Source organism: Saccopteryx leptura, chromosome 1 (assembly GCF_036850995.1).
Source record: "Saccopteryx leptura isolate mSacLep1 chromosome 1, mSacLep1_pri_phased_curated, whole genome shotgun sequence".
Lineage (NCBI taxonomy): Eukaryota > Metazoa > Chordata > Mammalia > Chiroptera > Emballonuridae > Saccopteryx > Saccopteryx leptura.
The window spans coordinates 153,101,928-153,109,145 of NC_089503.1; the positions used below are offsets into that span (position 1 = coordinate 153,101,928).

The 7,218-nt window shown below is 38.1% G+C and overlaps 1 long non-coding RNA gene across 2 annotated transcripts; it reads left to right on the forward strand.

Moving 5' to 3' along the window:
• Positions 1-3,939: 3,939 nt before the first annotated feature.
• LOC136389066 (uncharacterized) lies at positions 3,940-5,999 on the forward strand. Of its 2 annotated transcripts, none has more exons than XR_010748253.1 (3): positions 3,940-4,024; positions 4,817-4,944; positions 5,174-5,999. It is a non-coding gene; the product is annotated as an uncharacterized lncRNA (long non-coding RNA). The 2 variants fall into 2 exon arrangements; XR_010748252.1 differs by having other exon boundaries at positions 5,180-5,999.
• Positions 6,000-7,218: the final 1,219 nt, after the last annotated feature.

Sequence of the window (7,218 nt, forward strand, 5' to 3'; positions counted from 1 at the left end):
TTCTTACAGTAAAAAAATAAGAATTGCTTTGCTACCTGCACATTATGCTTTCTAGCTTAGTGCGTTTGCCACACCTGCTTCTGCATATGAAGGTGGAGTCCTGGGGACGCTCTCACGGCTTTTAAATGGAATGTCAGCAATTCATGGCCAAATGCATGCTTAAGAGGCCACAACTTTGTCCCTGAACTTTATTGTATTAGTGAAATTGACTATGTAATCCAAGTGTTACAGGAAATCGATGTACTCCACTCCCTTTGGTGATGGTTGCAAATCTAAAAAGAGTAAATGTGATATCAATATATTAAAGTCACACTAATGATAAGCATCTTACCTAAAATAATGATTTGACTACACCTGTAGTAGGCAGTACACTGAGATTTGTGTTCTAAGCTTAAGTTACAAGATGCTAATTACAAAAAAACTAAGGAACAGCCTGCGTACATGATTCTTCACCAATATTTCTTATAATTTACTTTCCTAAAATGTCACGTTACAACCAATTAAGTACAGTGTCTAATTGCCAACTGTTAAGCTTTATGTTTATAAAATATGATACTTATTTTTTCCACTTCAACAGGCAAACTAGTTATCTATGTGTAAAATCACAGTGCTTGAGTTAGAACAGGCTCTCAAGTCCTGATAGAAAATCAACAAAAATAAAGGATCCAAAAAAAAAAAAATTGCGAATTCTCCAGATAATGCTGTGATTATATGAACTGCCCTTTCTTGTTCTGTTGAAGATTGGTATAAACATACACTTTCTCTAGGAAAAACCCACTCTTTCCTCTGCTCAAGACTGTCCTAAGTCTCTCAATAACATACTGATATGGGCTGAAAATTTCCTTTCATTTGTGGTCACACGACTTGCAAGCTTTTCTCCAAAGTGAGTGTTGGAAGTCAGCTCTGTCTTGGGTAGAGATGGGAGAACGATAGAGGAAAAAACAAAGACTAAACAGATAGCATTTCAAAAAAATGAAACTCGTTTTATAAAATGTTGTAGACTCTAACTGGGATCTATTTCATTATTTATTTCAGTCTTATGTTTTGAATGTCTCACCAGGAGACAATTTTCTTCACTCTCCCTAGCCCTGGCCTCGGTCAGCCATGTTTTGGCCGATGGGTTCATTCTTTGACAACAGACCTCAACCTGTCACTATCACGTCATCTAATGGTTAACAAACTCCTCAGGGAGGCAGGAATTTCACAAATTTCTCCTTGCTATATCAGGCACAATATTTTCTTTCTTGAGAATAACCGACTTCATTGTAATCATCTGTTTTGACAGTAGTTACATAGAGTTACTGTGTTAAATATTTTTAGTCACGAGAGGATATGGACATATGGGTACAGTTTGGGTCTCGTCTAATTATATGCCTTATACAATTTGCTATTGTTGGGGACCATCTTCTATTCATTTAATAATGCTTTTGCAAATTGGCAGATAGCATTTGGGCTAAAATATACACAAGATATTTGCAATGAAAAAGAAGGAAAAAAAAAAAAACAGCTCCTCTGCCTTTTCTCTCATGTAGAGCAATTTGTCAAGTAATTAGCCGAGCTAATTAAATTTTTGTAGCACTAATCAAACGAATATGCTACAATTTTCTTCACACAGCCAGTCTGCTGTCTGCTTGCATTTAACTTGATGGCTAGAAAGGGGCCCTACTCAGTCTGGCTCTCCACTTAATAACCTAATTTGCATTTTATATTGGTAAATCAAATTAAGCACCAGTGGCTTTTAGTATGATTGACTGTGGTCAGGCCTGTTCAGATGGGACTTTTTCACAGAAAATTAGGCACATTTTAATATGACTCGGGCTAGGCTTCCATGCTCAGCAAACTGCTTTCACTCAGCTAATTAAAAGTGTTCGTTCCCCCCCCACCACCACCCACGTATGATAGATTTAGCCAGCTGGTGTCTCCATTTTCTTTTGTACAATTTCTTGATGGAAGTTTTTATTCCTAACTATAATAAGATTGTCTAAGCAACACTCCAAACCAATTTGCATGAAACATACGAACAAGGCTTTGTTAGGAAATAATTACGTGGAGAGGTGAGCGAATCTGTGTGTAAATACAGGTCCACGTGAGGGCTCGCGGTGCTGAGCTTAGCCACTGAGCAGCGCCAGACTCAGAAAAATCTGTGATTGGTACACCAAGGATAACCAATGCCAATGAAGCATGCCTGAGGCCATTTTCAGGAAGACCTCCTACTTCATTTTTTTGTTTGTGTTTTTGTTGTAATAAAACCATTCACATTTTAAAGGAGGAAAAGTGATAACATAAGCACAAGCTTTAAAACCTCCCTCTTTATCCAATAAAAGCAAAATTCATTCTTTGTCAGAGTTAACAATGCATTTAATCAGAGATGGGTATTATTTCCAGTCTATCAGTGGGGAAAATAAGACACAGAGATCACGTGACTTGTCCATTAATACAGGCAGATCTGAAATGTGACTCTGGTCCGCCTGACTTTCAATCTGCACTCTGTCCAACATCCCACAGTCTTTGGCCTGTAGTCTAATACCACTCACCTTGTTTCTTTAATGACATTTACAATACTCCATTAGAAAAATTACAAATTCCTTTAGAATTCTAGACTCTAGGAGACTGAATAAAATAACTATTTCCATCTATTTCTCACGATACGTTTTTTATTTGTGGTAGTAGGATTGTACTTGGTCATGCTTTTCACAACCACCATGCCAAAACTTTTTTTTTTTTTTTTAAAGTAAACATTTTTTTTTAATTTTTATTTCATTTATTCATTTTTAGAGAGGAGAGAGAGACAGAAAGGGAGAGAGAGGAGAGAGAGAAGGGGGGAGGAGCTGGAAGCATCAACTCCCATATGTGCCTTGACCAGGCAAGCCCAGGTTTCAAACCGGCGACCTCAGCATTTCCAGGTCAACGCTTTATCCACTGCGCCACCACAGGTCAGGCACCAAAACTTTCTTACACGCTAAGCTTATATTTACCATACAGAGGACACTTTAAAAATTTGACAAAATGAATGGTCTAAACACCAAATTAAACAGAATCCTCAGTAAGTGAGTACAAAGCTTCCCACACTTGAGGAGCAAGACTCTTTAGCCTGGGACTTCTTTTCAGTCAAGTGTGTGGCCACCAGTACCTCTGGACAAGGATGGAGGGGTGATGTCCTTCTCACTCAGTGTTCTCGGATAACACTTTCCCTGGCAACTGAAGGGAAATTGTGCTGCATGGTCTTCTCTGTCTTTGGACTCTGACTCCCCTAACAAGTTCAGGATCAGTATGCTGACTAAGACCATGCTTCAGCTATCTTAAAACAGATCACTGCAATAATTTTTTAATTAAAAAGAGAATTAAGATTATGAAAGAGACGAAGTCAAACATGACAATTGCTAGAGATATGCTTGGATTTTTCTATTTTAATTAAGGTAATGGTATATATGTTTTAAAACCTCAGTTCAGCCCATATATATTTTTTTAAGAATCATAAGTCTGAAAGAAAACTCAAGAAATTATCTGATGGCAGTGCTTGGCCCAAAAAAAGGCAAAAAGGCCAAGTTTCGAGCTCCTAACTCGGCCAGATCTCCGGAGGTGTCCTGTTCAAAAGTTCTGTCTGGAGGCTCCATGTCGTGGCCTCCCTGGTGAGGTTGTTTCTGCATTTCCTGGCAGACTCACACTTTCTTGCACCTCCATGAACCGCAGAGCTCCGCCTCCTTCTTTCCTTCCCACAGTTTTTCCTATTTTTTCCCATTTTCTATTCTTAAAGGATTGCCAGTCCAACACCTGTTTAAAATGCTCTATCTAAATTGCACATAGCACTCTTAAAATTTCCGAACACAAAATGATGGATGGCATCATAATATTCTACCTCAGAAACATTTTGATGTTATATCATTAATATGTTACAGTATTAAAATGTATTTTTTTTAATTATTGTGACTGCACAGGCATGTGTTCTATTCGTAAGAACGTATGGATGTATCAGACATACTGAAGATTAACCAACTCTAGAGTGAACAGCCCATTCATGTTCAAGGTGATTATGCACCCTTTTACTCTTTCTCTAGATTGTTGGCATAAAATTGCCTTTTGCATGCAAAAAAAAATCTCTTGTTTGCCATATAAGTCTTTTTAATTCCTTTCATTTTCTTTCAACAAAAATTTTCATATTTGTGTAGTTATAGTTTTTACAGCTTAGAGTTGTTCTGAGTTTAATTGAAATAATGAGATAATACACTTTAAGGTAGGTAATATCAACAACAGACAACAAATGATAGCATTTTTTATGCCTGTCATTTAAGAAGATATAGACAAATGAGGAAGACTTGTTTGAGGAGCACCCAGTCCTCAAAGGAGAGTGACAGTTCAATTGGCTAATACTCTGATAAGAGAATATATCATGTCAAAGGTTAACAAGAAAAACTGAGTACATCATATATTGTCCAGAAAAAACTTGCCCACTAATTTCTATTTCACAAATTCCCACCATTCTTTTTCACTTCTTTTGTGTTATATACTATTTAAGAAAACTTAGAACTTCAGTATTCATTTACCATCAATCAATCAGGTACTGTCAGATGTTTTGGTGAATTGCTTTGATCCTACTTCATAGAGGTGTCATGATATTCCACTGCACCCAAAAGTACACACTACTGGGAAATTTAATGCACCAAACTTTAGATGAAAAGCACATTAAATTCGATGATTTTTTTCCCTAAAATTTTTATTTTTAAATAGTAACGTTCACTGGACATGCACACATAGTATAGGAAATTCTACGTACACTTCCTCATATGTCTCCTGACGGTTTAACCTCGTATAACTACAGTGCACTATCAAAACCAGAAAACCGACATTGGAACCCAGAGATGTGCAGATTGATGACATTCATCAGATGCACAACTTCCAGTAACCACCACCGCAAACAAGATGCAGGACAACGCTACTACCATAAAGGTATCTCTCATGCGACCCTTTACTAGTCACACTGGCTTTGAAAAATGAATGTGGATCTGTTCTCACCACTTCAATATTTTGTAAATAAAATGTGTAGATATAGAGGGCCAGATCTTGCTCATTTACCTCCTGGGGTGACCTCAGACATAAAATATGATTTCATTTATGATATCCCTAGATTTCACTACCAATGGAAAATACATTCTTACACTTGGGTAATCTCTTCGAGCTGTAGGTAAAGAAGAACCTGGCAGGATAGGATTTTTCACACTGAGGACTACTGAAATGCAGTTTTTATCATGGGCCACATGGAAGACACCACCCTGGAGACCCCACATTCAAGCAGGCTGCAGGCCCATCCCAGGCTCTTGGAGATTGCTCAAACAAGACTGGCTGCACGAAGCCCACCTTGTCAGTTCACAAATGTGCGTACAGGGAAGGAAATAAATTCAATAACTATGGATTAAAGCAGATGTAAGTTGGAACTCGCTAAGAAAACTATCATAATGCTACATTATATATGAATCTGTGCTCATTGTGTCTCTTAGATATAGTTTTAATGATGTCTCCAAATGTTTATAATAGGACTCTTTGATATTCTCCAACATTACAGTATTTCTGCCAGCCTTGATATTCTCCAGAACATTTCTTCTACTACATCAGAGGAAGTATTTACTGTTTTCTAAAACTATGTAAAACTAGACGCTCTGTGTTCCCAACTGGTCTCTCTATCAATCTCTGGTAACAAACCACCATCCTTGAGGCAAATCCGTTCGTGAAAGCAGAGCATGCAAGCTGGAAACCCACAGTTCACACGCGGCCGTGCTGGCCAGCAAACCCAGATGGCAACCATCTGCTGAGCTGAGTCTTAGTTTACCCCCTTAGTCAAAACACTTCCCACTGGTTTTCCACCTCCCTGCCTATTTGGGGTTGAATTGTGTTCCCCAAAAGATAAGTTCCAGTCCTAACCACTGGTCCCTGTGCAATGTGACCTTAGTTCGAGATAGGGTATTTGCAGATGTCATCAAGTTAAGATGAGATCACAGAGCACTAAACACTGGGACCAATAATAATTTATTCAAGTCCCTCTATCAGCCTGGTGCTTTGCTTCCTCATGGGGGATTTAGAACAAAATTGGCCTCTGTTCTCTAAATAGAAATGTAAGCTATTTAGGGCTGTATTTAGTCACCATGAAGTTTGATCTGGACTTCTTAGATCCAAATTGTTTCAAAACAGACAGGTAGACAATGTCCTCAATTTTATTTATTTATTTATTTACTTATTTGTGATATGGTTTCTGCTACAATCTCAGTCTGTTCTACCTTTTGTGAAGACATCTGACACCCCTGCTAAGTTTCTTACCCCATTGGCCGTAATTATGTTAGGCATTCATAAATAAGCCTTTCTTCCCAACCTGTCTAAAGACACTCAGAATCAGTCTCCTTCATCTGCACTCAAGTCATGGCTGCAGGAGGGGGGAGAGAGAGAGAGAAGCGAGAGGAGGAGGAGTAGAGACGCAGATGGGTGTTTCTCCTGTGTGCCCTGACCGAGAATTGAACCCGGGATATCCACACGTGGGGCCAACGCTCTACCCCTGAGACAACCGGCCAGGGCCTGTACCACATCTTTTTTACCCAAGTATCTATATATTGGAGGACACTTTGGTTATTTCCATGTGTTGGCCACTGTGAATATTGCTGCAATGAACATAGAGGTGTATATGTTTTTGCAAATAACTGTTTCAAAATATTAAGGTAGATAACTCAGAAGAGGAGTTGTGGGGTCATAAGGTAATTGTATTCTTACTTTTTTTAAGGAACCTCTATACTGTTTTCCATAGTGGCTCTACCAGTTCACATTCTCACCAGCAGTGAATGAGGGTCCCTTTTTCGTGCACTGGTTACTAATATCTGATACTGTCATTTTCCTTGATATCTTTTGTTTAGGTCATTATTTATGCCCTGAAGTCATGTCTGTGCTGACCTATTTGAGCAATTATTTTGATGTTTTTTTATAAAGAGACATTCAGGGTCATGTATGAGTATTTCTAAAACCCATAACTTACATAGAGAAATTTTTTCTCCTACAAAAAGATTTATAGACATTAAAATAGGCTTGTGATTGGGGGAGAATAGTAGTCCCACATCCAATTTTGAGTATAGACACAAGAATTCCAAAATGATGTCTTCTAATTTAATGATCATACAAAGTAATGAGTTTATTATTTATTTTAACTTCACTTATCAGAAAGAATGAATGAACTTATCTGTAAGG